This window comes from Globicephala melas, chromosome 3 (assembly GCF_963455315.2).
Source record: "Globicephala melas chromosome 3, mGloMel1.2, whole genome shotgun sequence".
NCBI lineage: Eukaryota > Metazoa > Chordata > Mammalia > Artiodactyla > Delphinidae > Globicephala > Globicephala melas.
In genome coordinates, this window is record NC_083316.1 from 68,230,654 (window position 1) to 68,247,738 (window position 17,085).

The window sequence follows — 17,085 nt, forward strand, 5'->3', positions numbered from 1 at the left end:
ACTTTGGTCTTTCAAATTCATTTCATTTGTAGGGTATATTGCTGTTTTGGGGTATCAATACAATGGAATAATTCAATAAAGTATCTTTCGTAGTAAAACAATTGTTAAAAACAAGACAAAAGGCCCCAAACGTAGTCACTTATGCAAAACTTCAGTCACCAAACTGAGACTTGACTTAGAGTTTCAGCTCTCCCCAAAATGGAATCTTAAACCAATCAGGAATCACCCGATCAGCACCAGTTAGGTATTCTGTCTGATAGCCTTCCCCTAAAGGAAAGTTACCATGCAATAACAAGCCCACTTTTTTGTAAGTATAACTTCCTTGTTTCTGCTCCTTTCTGCCTATAAAAGTCTCTAATTTTGTGTAGCTCCTCAGAACTACTTTCTACCTGAGGGACTGGATGATGCCCAATTCATGAATCATTGAATAGAGCCAATAAGATCTTTAAAATTTACTCAGTTGAATTTCCATTTTTAACACACTGAAACATTAAAAATGTAAAAGTTATTCATCAAAAATATTTTTCTTGATTATTTCTCTATAGGCATATTTGTTGTATTAGGATCTTATTCAAAAGTTATGAGGATATGGGGCTTCCCTGGTGGCACAGTGGTTGAGAATCCGCCTGCCAATGCAGGGGACATGGGTTCGTGCCCCACTCCGGGAGGATCCCACATGCCGTGGAGTGGCTGGGCCCATAAGCCTGCGCGTCCGGAGCCTGTGCTCCACAGTGGGGGAGGCCACAACAGTGACAGGCCCGCATACCACAAAAAAAAAAAAAAAAAGTTATGAGGATAAACCAAAATGGAAAAAGCTAACAAAGTTAGATTATATATTTTATTTAATAAAAAACATTTCTTTCTGAAATATATGATTTAAAAATATTTTAATTACTTTCTTTGCTTGCATATACTTCTAGACCCATATGTATACATGTCTAGACGTTTGTGATAGCTCATGTTCCCAGGGAATGCTGTCAATAATGCCTAAATATGTATTGCAAAAATCCATGTCTGTGAAATAAATGATCCTATTTTATGGACATTATGCAAATTTGTCATTTCATTTCCATGCCTTCAGTCTATCTTTTTTTCCAGTACCAGCACCAAATTTTGCTTTGCAAGACTATGTAAAATTAAATTTTTACTCTTTGAAACATTTTGAGTGAGCATGAACTTCCTTCATATCAGCAAATAAACAGTTAAGGCAGCAAAGGATACTACTGCTTCTTAGCTAGGTCAAATCACTAAAATTACCATAGCCAGAGATAAATGCTACCATTTTCCAGTTTGGTGTTTAATTAATTTATTTTTATATATAGCAATGACCCCTAGTCATAAAAGGTAGGACAATATGAATTCAGAGAAACAATCTCCCTTTACTTAAGCAGGAGAAACTATGACCTTCACTACTCACAAAGTTCCCAGGCTCTAAGATTCAGAAAGACCACAGTTCTTTACAAAACCAGACATCCTTTTAGTGGTTTTTCCATCTTCTATCCACTGCCCAGGCTTCTCCCAAATAACTTTCCCATCTACTAAGGGTATAATCTTTGATTCCTCTCATTTCTTATAAAGTTCTCAGTTCCATCTGGAGACCTCTTACAAGTTTAAGCCTTGTCCATTTGCTCTTCAAGTGGCTTGTGGTTATTGACACCAGCAAATCCCTCCCAAGGTATACGAAGCTTTAAAGGACAGTTTATCACATGGGTTTGCAGAGTCAACTTAGATTTTGGTCTCTCTGCTTCTTGCTTAATTTCTTAAGAAGTTAAACAAAATTATAATTATTCATCCTTTATCTCTGTTTTCAATGCTAAAATTTTCAAAACACCTAATCTGCTATATTGCTTGACATAGAAGTGTTCACTAATTTTTACCTCTTATATTCCATTCTTATTCTCTAACTCCTTTGAACAAAGCACAAAGAAGATCTCCTGATACCATTATGAATGACTGGCCTCTATCAAGTTTCACAATAACAACTAAAGCAGTAGTCAATCCACCATTTTTGCTATTTGGCTCTCCCATTCATTCTAGCCCTTAAAGATACTTCTGCACTACACTTACATCAATGACATTTCACAAAGTATTAAGCACCAAGTAATTGCTCTGGAAACGCAGCTATATGCTGACAATGTCATGTACAGCAAACTTTAAAATGTCTGATTAAAACACAATCTTTCTTTTATTTCCATTGTTATAAAATAAATGGCAGTTACAAGAATCAGATATATTCCATGATTAAGAGAGGATAAGGCCCAGAGATAAACCCACGCACATATGGTCACCTTATCTTTGATAAAGGAGGCAAGAATACACAGTGGAGAAAAGACAGCCTCTTCAATAAGTGCTGCTGGGAAAACTGGACAGCTTCATATAACAGTATGAAATTAGAACACTCCCTAACACCATACACAAAAACAAACTAAAAATGGATTAAATACCTAAATGTAAGGCCAGACACTATCAAACTCTTAGAGGAAAACATAGGCAGAACACTCTATGACATAAATCACAGCAAGATCCTTTTTGACCCACCTCCTAGAGAAATGGAAATAAAAACAAAAATAAACAAATGGGACCTAATGAAACTTCAAATCTTTTGCACAGCAAAGGAAACCATAAATAAGACAAGAAGACAACCCTCAGAATGGGAGAAAATATTTGCAAATGAAGCAACTGACAAAGGATTAATCTCCAAAATTTACAAGCAGCTCATCCAGTTCAATATCAAAAAACAAAAAACCCAATCCAAAAATGGGCAGAAGACCTAAATAGACATTTGTCCAAAGAAGATATACAGATTGCCAACAAACAAATGAAAGAATGCTCAACATCATTAATCATTAAAGAAATGCAAATCAAAACTACAATGAGATATCATCTCACACCAGTCAGAATGGCCATCATCAAAAAATCTAGAAACCATAAATGCTGGAGAGGGTGTGGAGAAAAGGGAACACTCTTGCACTGTTGGCGGGAATGTAAATTGATACAGCCACTGTGGAGAACAGTATGGAGGTTCCTTAAAAAACTACAAATAGAACTACCATACGACCCAGCAAACCCACTACTGGGAATATACCCTGAGAAAACCATAATTCAAAAAGAGTCATGTACCAAAATGTTCATTGCAGCTCTATTTACAGTAGCCAGGACATGGAAGCAAACTAAGTGTCCATCAACAGATGAATGGATAAAAAGTTGTGGCACATATATACGATGGAATATTACTCAGCTATAAAAAGAAATGAAATTGCGTTATTTGTAGTGAGGTGGATGGACCTAGAGTCTGTCATACAGAGTGAAGTAAGTCAGAGAGAGAAAAAGAAATACCGTATGCTAACACATATATATGGAATCTAAGAAAGAAAAAGAAAAGAAAAAGGTCATGAAGAACCTAGAGGCAAGATGGGAATAAAGACACAGACCTACTAGAGAATGGACTTGAGGATATGGGGAGGGGGAAGGTTAAGCTGTGGCAAAGTGAGAGAGTGGCATGGACATATATACACTACCAAACATAAAATAGATATCTAGTGGGAAGCAGCCGTGTAGCACAGGGAGATCAGCTCGGTGCTTTGTGACCACCTAGAGGAGTGGGATAGGGAGGGTGGGAGGGAGGGATTCGCAAGAGATATGGGGATATATGTATATGTATAGCTGATTCACTTTGTTATAAAGCAGAAACTAACACACCATTGTAAAGCAATTATACTCTAATAAAGATGTTTAAAAAAAAAAGAAGAAAGGATAAGAAAGAGAAATGGTGGTGTGATAGGGTATATCCAAAGTCAGAATAAATAAACTAGGAATTTCAAAGTTGAGAAAAATCTTAATAAAAACACTAATTGTAACTGGTCTCAGTATTTACAATGCAGACACATACACAGACGTGCACACACACACTCTATACTATTCACATATTGTGTTTAAATGTACAGAACTGTTATTTTCTCACTCTCAATTTCTTTTTCTTTCTTTACTACACCAGAAAAGGTCAGTGTATTTCTCCCACTGCTAAGGTTTTGCATATGATGTCCCTCCTTCTAAAATTCATTTCCTACTCACCTCAGTCCCCTCATTTCTTATATAACTAGCTTGCCTCCATTTTTCATGCCTCAAATTAAATATCATCTCCTCAGAAAAGCCTTACCTGACCACCAGTACAGACACTTGTCCTTATTATTCACTATTTCTTCATACTACTGTTTATTCATAATATTTAGGAAATATAGCATCATGCCTTTGTCTCTTCACCTCTAATTAAATGATTTATCTGTTTAACTGTTTATTTTGGGTTACTCATACCAGGTTATAGACTCTTGTCAGAGTTTGTTCACTAATAATATACTCAGCATTCAGAAATGAAGCTATTCATCTAGTAGGCTTTGAATAGCATTAACTGAATAAACAAAAAAGTTAATCTAATTTTATATGGTATTCTATATTACTCATCAGAGATGTGAACTAATCTCTTTCATTTATAGTATGAATAACAATTTGACTCTTTTTAATATACTTTACTCAAAAAATCACCAGTTCTTTGTGAATACATTTTGCCATCTACTTTCATAGGACTACTCACTATGGATTATTTGGAAACAAAATACCCTCATTAAACATTTGTTTGTGTCTTGTCCTTGTTCTGTTCAGTATGGTTTGCTTGGCCTTAGTTCACTCTTTAGGCCTCATGCAGAGAACTGAGAAGAGATGAAAATGAAATACATTTCCCAATAGCATAAACAAGTTTGTAAAATCATATGTTTATATGTCTACTCAAGTTTATAAAAATTAGATCAAAACTCTTTATTTTATTGAGTTTTACAAGTACGATAAAGAAATCTGTAACATTTTTAACTGATTTATTTTTTCTCAATAGATTTTCTTTACTTTGGCTGAATTTTAGTTATTTAATTTCTTCAGTTGGAAAAGATATTCAATTTTAAGTAATTAATTAAAAGATCACCAAATCTGATGTGTTACATTTCATTTATGTTACTGTGAAATATCAGAATTCACATCACTGTCTCTTAGCATTATAAATTAAATTATTTTTGTTACAATAACTAAGTTAATAGCAAAATAATTGAGGAAATATTTTTAATGCTGTAGAATAACTCACTCTGAAGACTACAAGATTTTTGCCACAGAATATATATAAAATTGTATGGTAAGTCCCATTTAGTTTTTCTACATATTTTTTCATTTATTTTCATATGTTCTATAGCAATTCCTCTCAATTGTGTTTTTTCCCAAAGAAAACCATAGGTCAAGCAAGTTTAAAATAAATAGCAGACTTAATAGAAATTATAGTTTTCCAATAAAAACTAATCTTAAGAAAATTTGAATTTATTTTATAAAGTGATATAGTAAAATATTATTAATAAAATAATTCATATGTATGGTAAAAAAAAGTAAAAAAAGAAAATTCAAACCATTACATTAGAATATTAACTGAAAATTTAAATTATTCTGACCCGCTTCTTGTAACACTCCTTGATTTAACAGCATTTAGAAGTTTCTATTTTAGGTCTGGTAATTTTAATGAAATTCTAAAGGATATCATTTTATTTTTCCTTCTTGATTTATCAATTTTAAACTATTTGTATGTATTTTCTCTACTGAAATAGGATGGATTTTGCCTTAGGGCATTTTTTTTTTACCTTTTCTATCCTATTGTTACTAAATTAGTTTTTCATATATATATAATTTAATTTTAAATAATATATGTAAATCTGTTTCTTATCTCTCTAAATGAAGACACCTCCATGTAAGATTTTTAAAAACGCTAGTATCCTTACATTTACCTACTCAAATTCTCCCTAACTCTACATTCCAGCTTAAGATACTCAGACCATTAAAATTCCATTGATATGGTTTATCAAATTTACAGTTTGTCCTCTTATAAAAATTAAAATACCCTTGTTTTGTTACAGTTTGATTCTAACATTGAAACAAATAAAGAACATTTACATTTTCATGTAAATATTGTTTGTTACAAAGCGCATCGAGAAGAAAGAACAAGTATAGAGAAACATAAGCAAAATGGTACAAAAACTGCAAATTTTTTTTAAAAAGAGCAATTTATCTTTAAGTTAAATTTATCACATCTTTTAACCAGTTTATTGAGGTACTACTGACACAAAAAAGTTGTACTTATGTAGTGTATACATCTTGATGAGTTTGCAGGTAAGTATACACTTGTCAAGTCATCACCACAATCAATGCTATAAACATACCCATCACCTCCCGAAGTTTCCTCTCCCTGTTTATTTATATTAATAATAAATAAAAATAAATGTATTAAATTTTCTTTACTAAAAAAGTTGCATTTTCATTTTGCTTCAATTTGGATTATAATTTTGTGTAGTTTTGTTTTTCTTGGAGACTAATTACTTTTGATTTTTTAGAGTTGGCAAAAGAATCATAAAATATCCTCATAACACCCATGACATTTTCCAGATTCTTTATCATAGTACTTTGATACTGTTCTACATAACACTGACTGCTTTCTAAAGGGATTGCCCATTTCGTCCTGGAATGTTTTTCAGTGGGAATTGCTGTTCTTCATTTTCCATGTTCTTGACTCCCTTTACATTTTGCTGGAGCATATGTTCAAGGGATATCTTCTTCTGGAAATGACAAATATGATAACAGACACTCCAAGACCCTGCATGTCTACCAATATCTTTTTTTGTCCTTTCTGTCTTAATTTTTGCTAGATATATAATTCTAAGTTCAAAATTAATTCCCATCAAAATTCTGGGGAAATGTCTCCTTTGTTGCATACCATGGAATAACTTCAAAGAGAAGTCTGGCATTGCCTATTTTTATTGTTGCTCTTCTTTGTGTGCTATTATTTCTCAAAACTTATGCAAACTTCTCTTTGTCCATGGGATTTGAAAATCTGTTGTGCCTTTAGGAAAAGGGATTTTAACATTTATTTTTGAGTCATTTAGTGGATACATTTAATCGAATGGCTCTTATTGTTTCTAAATTCTGATAATTTGTTTCTAATATTTCCTTTATGATTTTCTTTCTGATTGTTGGACCTACTTGGATTGATATTTTATATTCATGAATTTTCTGTGATATTTTTCACATCATTGACTTTTGCTCTTGGTTTAGGAAAATTTTCTCAATGTTATCCTACAAAACTTTAAAACTTAAAAAAGATCAATCTTATGATTTTAGACTTAGAGAGTTGCAAAAATACTACAGACAGTCCCATTGTATCCTCTAAGTTTTCCTTTGTGAATATTTATCTTACATAATATAGGACAATTATCAAAACTAAGAAAGTAACTTTAGTACAGTACTATTAATAAACTAAGAAAGTAACTTTGGTACAGTACTATTAATGAAACTAAGAAACTAACTTTGGTTCAGTACTATTAAACAGTAGAATTTGTGCAGTTTACCTTCCCCGCCCCCCCCCCCCCACCCAACTAATAGACTTTTACTGTTCCAGGATACATTCCAGGATCTCACCTTGCATTTAGTTGTTATATCACTTATCTGTGAAAGTTCCCTGGTCTTTTCATATAGTTCAAGACCTTGAACATTCTGAACAGCAATGGCCACTTTATTTTTGTAATGTCCCTCAATTTGAGTTTGGCTAGCATTTTCTCATCACAGAACACTCCAAGACACTGCATGTCTACAAATATCTTTTTTGCCCTTTCCATCTTAATTTTTGCTAGTTATATAATTCTGAGTTCAAAATGAATTTCCATCAAAATTCTGGGGAAATTTCTCCTTTGTTGCATACCATGGAATAATTTCAAAGAGAAGTCTGGCTTTGCCTATTTTTGCTGTTGTTCTTCTTTGTATGCTATAATGTATTTTGGGGAAGGCTATCACAGAAGTGATGGCTCTCAGTGCACCATATTAGGGTATACATTATGTTGACAAATATTACTGATACTACCTTAATTTGGTGAAGTATGTATATTTAAGGATTCTACATTATAAAGTCACTATTATTCCTTTTTTAATTACTAAATAATTGGGGGAAATATTTTGACAATATGAATATACAACTTCTGCTTAAATGTTCACTAATTTTATCACTCACTGAGGATCTTGCCTGTAGCAGTTTTTACTGTAGTGTTCTAATGATGATTTTCTCTATCCCTCACTCCTCCTACATCTATTCTTCTATAAGGAAGAGATGTGCTTTCTTCCCATTTATTTGTTCAGTTAGTTATTTATACATGTGGACTCATGCATATTTATTTTATTTGGGGGTTATAATCCTATTCTGGCATTCAATATTTTGTTGCTCAAGTTGTTCCAGCAGCTTTGTCCATTGAGAGCTCTTTCAGGTTGACTCCTGTGCCCTTTTAACATGCCTCCATCTATTTTTCATTAAATGTATTCATCTCTGACACTGCTAGATGCTCTAGGCTCATCTTGTAGTTTTCTTCCCACAGCCCTGAAATCAATAGTTTCACCAAGGACCCTTGAATCTTTTTATTGGAAAATTATATTTAGAAACCGAGATCTGGACATTAGGTGTACTTATTGTTATTGCTTCTATTTCTTCTTAGTGAAAAGATCTAGGAATATATATTTACCAATTCCTGCATAAATACACATCAATAATTACGTATGCATGTATGTGTGTAATCTGTCACTTATCATCTATATGTCTGTACTGATACTTACTCCAATCCAGCACTGCAAGGTTTATTCTAATTTTCCCCATTTAGTTATTTATAACTCCCCTCCAAAAAAAAAGTCAGAAACATGGCTCTCATCATGTACAAAAAATTTACTTATTTGTTCAACCCTCTTATAACAATAGTTTTAGATTTGTTCAGCCATATCCAAGGGAGAAACACATTTACTAACTAGAGTGTTTGGATACATTTCTTTATACATTTACCCTTACAATATCTGGTCAAAACACTACTTTCCAAAATTATTTAAAATGAGATTCTTTTTATTCCCATCCCCTTCAGTATGGTTATTTGACTCAATTGTAGTTCAGTTATTTTGTCACACTCCTTCTATCTCACAATCCTGATTTTTTAAATTTAAAATTGTATATAAAAATCACTCTCTTATGTATGGTTCCACAGGTTTTGACAAATTCATAGAACTGTATATTCACCACTACAGTTTCACGAAGAACAGTTCCATCCCAAATACAGTCTCTTTATATTCATCCTCTCCCTCTCAAAACCCAATGTGTGGCACCAATTCATCTAATTTTCTATACTTATGGTATTGCCTTTTCCAAAATAGCATATATTAATGGAATCATACAATATATAGTATTTGGTGTCTAACTTCATTCACTTAGCCAGTTACATTGAAGATTTGGGAGTCATCTATTTGTTAGAATATACAAAAGTTTGTTTATCCATTCACTGGTTGAGAAACATTTGTTTTGTTTCCAATATTTGGTGACTGTGAATAAAGCTGTTATAAATATTTAGTGTGCATGTGTGTGTGTGCGCGCGAACATATGTTTTCATTTGCCTTGGAGTAATACTGCTGGGTCCTATGGTAAATAGAAGCACATTCAACTTTATAAAATACTGCCAAAATGTTTTCTAATGTGGCTGTAGAGTTTTGCATTTCTAATAAAAATGTATGAGACTTCTAGGGGATTGCATCGTTAGCACCACTTGCTATTGCCAGCGTTGTTATTGTTACTTTGTTTGCTTGTTTTGGCATTTTGATAGGTGTATAGTTACCTCACTGAAGTTTTAAGTTGCAACTCCCTAAAGATTAAAAATGTCGAGCATCTTTTCATATGCTTATTTGCCATATCTCCATCTTCTTTGGTGACACCTATCTTCAGATCTTTCCCACATATTGTTTATTGATTTTTATTGCTGAGTTTTGAGATTTAGATTTATTTTTATATTCTGGAAACAAGTCCTGAAATGGAAATTTGATTTGTAAATATTTTCTATGAGTGTGTCTCTTGTCGTTCTATTTACTTAGTAGTATCATTTGCAGAATAGTAATTTTCATTTTAAAAAAATTCAATTTATATTTATAAAAAGTTCAATTTATCTTTTCTTTTCCTAAATAGATCATGCTTTTGGTGTTGTATCTAATATCTCTCTGCCTAAACCACAGTCAGGTAAATTTTCTCCTATAATTTCTTCTAAAAAGAACATTTTGTAGATGTTTTATAGTTTTATATTTTTCATTTAGAACTACAAGTAATTTTTCATTATTAAGATGTCCTGAAGAAGGAGGCTGAGAGCTGTGACTGCCTGCATGGCTTCCAGATGACCCACTCCCTGGGTGGAGGGACTGGATCTGGGATGCGTACTCTTCTCATCACCAAGATCCAGGAGGCATATCTAGATAGGAACATGAACATTTTCAGCATGGCGCCCTTGCCTGAGGTGTCAGATAGGATGGTGGAGCCCTATAATACCACCTACTCGGTCCACCAGCTGGTAGAAAACACAGATGAGACCTACTGCATTGATAATGATGCTCTCCATTACGTCTGATTCAGAACCATAAAGCTGACCACGCCCACCTACAATGACCTGGACCACCTGGAGTTGGCCACCACGAGTGGGGTCATTACCTGCCTGTCCTTCCCCAACCAGCTCAATGCTGACCTGCGCAAGCTGGCATGAACAAGGTCCCCTTCCCACACCTGCACTTCTTCATGTCGGCTTTGCTGTGTTAAGCAGCCAGGAAAACCAGCAGCACTGGGCCCTGACAGTGCCGGAGCTTACCCAGCAGATGTCAGACACCAAGAATATGATGGCCACCTGTGGCCTCTGCCATGGCTGCTATCTGACTGTGACCATCGTGTTCAGAAGCTGTATGTCCATGAAGGTGGTGGACGAACAGATGCTTAACATCCAAAACAAGAAGAGCAGCTATTCTGTCCAGTGGATGGCCAACATTGTGAAAACAGCTGTCTGTGACATTCCGCCCCAGGGGCATGTAAATGTCTGCCACCTTCACCGGCAACAGTACAATACATAATATTTCTTAAAATATTCTAATCGGATGGTGGGAGCCTACAGCCGAGGGTAAGGACGACGCCCGGAGAGGGCAGCCAGGAGCCCTGGGTGTTTCTTAACAAGTCTTGCCCCTTCTGCCCCAAGGCCTGGCCAGAGGCAACTCCTGTGACTGCCCAGCGACAAAACAGGCTTCAGCAAAGCCTTGTCCAACAAGTGACTCCGAGTGGACAAAGGTGTGCCCAATAAGACCCGGTTGTTCAGAGTGGTGGACAGCGTGGAGGATGAGGTGCAGTGGTGGCTCCACCTGGTCCCGGGAGGGCAGGCAAGGAGGAGAGAAGTGAGCTCAGAAACAGGAAGCTGCTGACTGAAGTAACCCTGAAGTAACCTGCTGGGTAAGAAAAGGCAGCATCTTCAGCACCAGCATCTCCAAGCAGGAGGTGGAACTGGCCCCAGAGATGATTTCCAGCAGTTCTGAGTGGGACCGTCCTTTAAGCCCTACAACTTCTCAGCCCCCAGGATCCTCCACAACAGCGGACACCTGCACACCCTACTCAAGGTCTGCACCCAGCTCTCCGGCTGATCTTTCTGGAGTTGAGGTTCACAGGGTTGCCAACAGACCATCTCCTCAAGCAATCCTTCTGGATTTTTTTTTTTGATGCCCTTTTCCAGCCCCAGCATCACTCAGCACACGACTAGCATGACACCTTCTTCCTGGGATACCCAGCAGAGGCCCTGCAGCTGCCAGTGGACTATGTCCAGCAGGTCAAGCAGGCCTGGTCCTAGGTCAGCCGCCACTCATGGGGGAACAACCGGGACTGCAGGGAGCAGGACGAGACGGGAAAAGCCTGCTGCACAAGCACACACACCACGACCGTCAGCTCAGTGCGCTCTGCCGCTTCCACCCTGGGCAAGTCCATTGTGCCCCACCAAGAACCTAAACACCAACGGTGTGTTCTGGAACAAGACCTGGCGGACTCGCACCTGGCTGAATTCCACCAGATGTTAGACATTGTGGCTGACCACCACCTCATCCCAGGCCATCTCGTGGACATCATGAGGGAGTTCTTCACCAATCTGGTATCATTCATTTCAAGGCAGCCTACAATCCCTACACAGAGCCCAGCGAGGAGGCGTTCAGTTACCACCAAGGCCTAAAGAAGTGGGTGGAGGTCCGGAGCTCTGGACTCTTCTGCCCTGAGATGCTGCTGCCCATGGGGCTCCCTGAGAACCTGTCAGGTGTTGCCTGGGGCCTCTCCCTGGAGCACCTGACTATGATCAAATGTGGCATTAGCAGTGTCTGGGAGCTGGTGAGCCTAAGATGAACCTGCAGATGATGGTAGTAGTCCCTTGTGCCACCTGAGCGGCCGAACTGGGATTCAGGTATAGATAATATAATTTGTTGGGGGGGTGGGTGGGGGCAGGTGGTGGGGTAGAAGAAAAATGGAAGGGGAAAAAGGGGAGAAGAAGGCATCCAGTGGATGGCTTTCTAACTTTGTTTAAAAAAATTCTATTGAATAAATTTGGGGAAATCTATTTTCTAGTCTAATTCTGTTCCATCAATCTGTGGATATATCTTCTTTCCAATATCATACTGTCTTGATTAGTGTAGCTTTCAAGTAAATATTTAAATTGAAATGTGTGAATCTTCCAAATTTGTTCTTCAGTTTTAAAATCATTTTTGTCAATTCAAGTTTCTTTGTCTTTCCATATAAATTTTACACTCACCCATAAGATATCTACAAAAATCATGCTGGAATTTTAATTAGGGTTGCACTGAATCTGCAGATCAAATTGTGGATAATTTATTTCCTAAAAATATTGAGTTTTCCTGTCTAAGAAAATGGTATATCTCTTCAGCTGTTTGTTGTTTAATTATTTTCATTTGTGCTTTATAGTTTTCAACACAGAGAACATGAATATATTTTTGTTAGGTTTCTACCTAATCTTTCAATTTTATTTAGTGCTACAGTAAATTAAATTTTTTAAATTCCAATTGTTTCTTGCCAGTAGGTAGGAATAAAATTTATATTTTTAGGCTGACTTTATTTACTAAAACTTGATAAACTCTATTAATTCTAGAAAAATATCTGAGTTTTTCAGATTTTCCACATAGAAAATTATTTCATCTGTGAATAGAAAATGATTATGTTGGGGGGACCTTCAATATGACGGAGGAGTAAGACATGGAGATCACCTTCCTCCCCACAAATACATCAAAAATACATCTACATGTGGAACAACTCCTACAGAACAACTACTGAATGCTGGCAGAAGACCTCAGAGCTCCCAAAAGGTAAAAAACTCCCCAATTACCTGGGTAAGGCAAAAGAAAAAACAGAGACAAAAGAATAGGGATGGGACCAGCACCTCAGGGAGGGAGTTGTGAAGGAAGAAAAGTTTCCACACACTAGGAAGCGTCTTCACTGGCAGAGAAGGGGGTGGGCTGGGGGGAAGCTTCAGAGCCACAGAAGAGACCACAGCAACAGGGGTGCACAGGGCAAAGCGCAGAGATTCCTGCACAGAAGATTGGTGCTGACCAGCACTCACCAGGCTGAGAGGCTTGTCTGCTCACCCGCCAGGGGGGTCTGGGGGCTGGGAGCTGAAGCTCTGACTTTGGAAGTCAGATCCCAGAGGGAGGACTGGGGTTGGCTGCATGACCACATCTTGAAGGGGGCTAGTTTGCCACAGCTAACTGGAGGGAGTCTGGGAAAAAGTCTGGACCTGCCTAAGAGGCAAGGGACCATTGTTTTGGGGTGCGCAAGAAGAGGAGATTCAGAACACCACCTAAATGAGCTTCACAGATGGGCATGAGCTGTGGCTATCAGTGCAGACACCAGAGACAGGCATGAAACACTAAGGCTGCTGCTGCAGCCACCAAGAAGCCTGTGTGCAAACACAGGTCACTATCCACACCTCCCTTCCTGGGAGTCAGTGCACCCTGCCTCTTCCAGGGTCCCATGACCCAGGGACAACTTCCCCAGGAGAACGTACAGCACACCTAAGGCTGCTGCAACATCACGCCAGCCTCTGCCACCACAGGCTCACCCTGCATTCCATGCCCCTCCTTCCCCCCTGGCCTGAGTGAGCCAGAGCCTCCTAATCAGCTGTTACTTTAACCCTGTCTTGTCTGGGTAGGGAAGAGAGGACTTCAGGTGACCTACATGCAGAGGTGGGGCCAAATCCAAAGCTGAACACCAGAATCTGTGCAAACAAAGAGGGAAAGGGAAATTTCTCCCAGCAGCCTCAGAAGCAGTGAATAAAATCTCCACAATCAGCTTGATGTACCCTGCATCTGTGGAATACCTGAATAGACAACGAATCATCCCAAAATAGAGGCGGTGGACTTTGGGAGCAACTGCAGACTTGGGGTTTGCTTTCTGCATCTAATTTGTTTCTGGTTTTATGGTTCTCTTAGTATTAGAGCTTATTATCATTGGTAGATTTGTTTATTGATTTGGTTGCTCTCTTGCTTTTTTATATTTATATATTTTTTTCCTTTTTTTCTTTTTGTGTGTATGTGTATGCTTCTTTGTGTGATTTTCTCTGAATAGGTTTCCTTTTACCATTTGTCCTAAAGTTCTGTCAGTCTGATTTTTTTAAATAAAGTTTTTAGTACTTATTATCATTGGTGGATTTGTTTATTGATATGGTTACTCTCCTTTCTTTCATTTTCTTTTTTTACTTTTCTCTTTTTTAATTTTTAATATTTTTAAATTATTATTTTAGTAACTATATTTTATATAATTTATTTATTTTCTCCCTTTTCTCTGAGCCATGTGGCTGAAAGGATCGTGGTGCTCTGCTCAGAAGTTAGGCCTGAGCTTCCTAGGTGGGACAGCTGAGTTCAGGACATTGGTCCACCAGAGACCTCCCGGCTCCAAGTAATATCAAATGGCAAAAGTCCTCCCAGAGATCTCCATCTCAATGCTAAGACCCAAATCCACTCAACAACCAGCAAGCTACACTTCTGGACACCCCATGCCAAACAACTAGCAAGACAGGAACACAACACCACCCATTAGCAGAGAGGCTGCCTAAAGCCATAATAAGTTCACATACACCCCAAAACAAAATGGATGCGGTCTTTCCCACCAGAAAAACAAGATCCAGCCCCACCCACAAGAACACAGGCACGAGTCCACTCCAAGAGGAAGCCTACACAAGCCACTGAACCAACCTTACCTACTGGTGGCAGACACCAAAAAGAATGAGAACTACAAACTTCAGGCCTGAGAAAAGGAGACCCCAAACACAGTAAGTTAACCAAAATGGAAAGACAGATAAATACACAGCAGATGAAGGAGCAAGGTAAAAATACACAGATCAAACAAATGAAGAGGAAATAGGCAGTCTACCTGGAAAAGAATTCAGAGTAATGATAGTAAAGATGACCCCAAATTTTGCAAATAGAATAGAAAAAAATACAAAAAATGATTAACAAGAACCTAGAAGCACTAAAGAGCATACAAACAATGATGAACAACACAACAAATGAAATTAAAAATTCTCTAGAAGGAATCAAGAGCAGAACAACTGAGGCAGAAGAACGGATAAGTGACCTGGAAGATAAAATAGTGGAAATAACTACCACAGAGTAGAATAAAGGAAAAGAATGAAAAGAACTGAGGACAGTCTCAGAGAACTCTGGGACAACATTAAATGAACCAACATTTGAATTATAGGGGTTGCAGAAGAAGAAGAGAAATAGAAAGGGACTGAAAAAATATTTGAAGAGATTATAATTGAAAACTTTCATAATATGGAAAGGAAATAGTCAATCAAGTCCAGGAAGCGCAGAGAGTCCCAAACAGGATAAATCCAAGGAGAAACACGCCAAGACACGTATTAATCAAACTAGCAAAAATTAAATACAAAGAAAAAATATTATAAACAGCAAGGGAAAAACAACAAATAACATACAGGGGAATCCCCATAAGGTTAACAGCTAATCTGTCAGCAGAAACACTGAAAGCCAGAAGGGAGTGGCAGGACATATTTAAAGTGACGAATGGGAAGAAACTACAACCAAGATAACTCTACCCAGCCAGGATCTCATTCAGATTCAGTGGAGAAATTAAAACCTTTACAGACAAGCAAAAGCTAAAAGAATTCAGCACCACCAAACCAGCTTTACAACAAATGCTAAAGGAACATCTCTAGGCAGGGAACACAAGAGAAGGAACAGACCTAGAAAAACAAACCCAACACAATTTAGAAAATGGTAATAGGAACATACATATCGATAATTACCCTAAATGTGAATGGATTAAATGCTCCAACCTAAAGACATAGACTGCCTGAATGGATACAAAAACAAGACCCATATATATGCTGTCTACAAGAAACCAACTTCAGACCTAGGGACACATACAGACTGAAAGTAAGGAGATGGAAAAAGATATTCCATACAAATGGAAATCAAAAGAAAGCTGGAGCAGCAATTCTCATATCAGAAAAAATAGACTTTAAAATAAAGACTATTACAAGAGACAAAGAAGGACACTTCATAATGATCAAGGGATCAATCCAAGAAGATATAACAATTGTAAATATTTATGCACTCAACATAGGAGCACCTCAATACATAAGGCAAATGCTAACAGCCATAAAAGGGATAAATGACAGTAACACAATCATAGTAGGGGACTTTGGATGGACAGATCATCCAAAATGAAAATAAGTAAGGAAACAGAAGCTTTAAGTGATACATTAAAGAAGAATGACTTAACTGATATTTAATAGGACATTTCATCCAAAAACAACAGAATACACTTTCTTCTCAAGTGCACATGGAACATATCTTATAATATGTTATGACAGATAGATCTTATCTTGGGTCACAAATCAAGCCTTGGTAAATTTAAGAAAATTGAAATCATATCAAGCATCTTTTCCAAACACAATGCTATGAGACTAGATATCAGTTACAGGAAAAAATCTATAAAAAATACAAATACATGGAAGCTAAACAATACACTACTAAATAACCAAGAGATCATGGAAGAAATCAAAGAGGAAAAAAAATACCTAGAAACAAATGACAATGAAACACGATGACCCAAAACCTATGGGATGCAGCAAAACTGTTCTAAGAAAGAAGTTTATAGCAATACAATCTTACCTCAAGAAA

At 37.0% G+C, this 17,085-nt stretch overlaps 2 pseudogenes; both read left to right on the plus strand.

The window, feature by feature from the left end:
- The first annotated feature begins 10,292 nt into the window (after positions 1–10,292).
- On the plus strand, positions 10,293–10,977 carry LOC132593296 (tubulin beta chain-like; annotated as a pseudogene).
- Positions 10,978–11,095: 118 nt separating this feature from the next.
- On the plus strand, positions 11,096–11,738 carry LOC115848481 (phenylalanine--tRNA ligase alpha subunit pseudogene; annotated as a pseudogene).
- Positions 11,739–17,085: the final 5,347 nt, after the last annotated feature.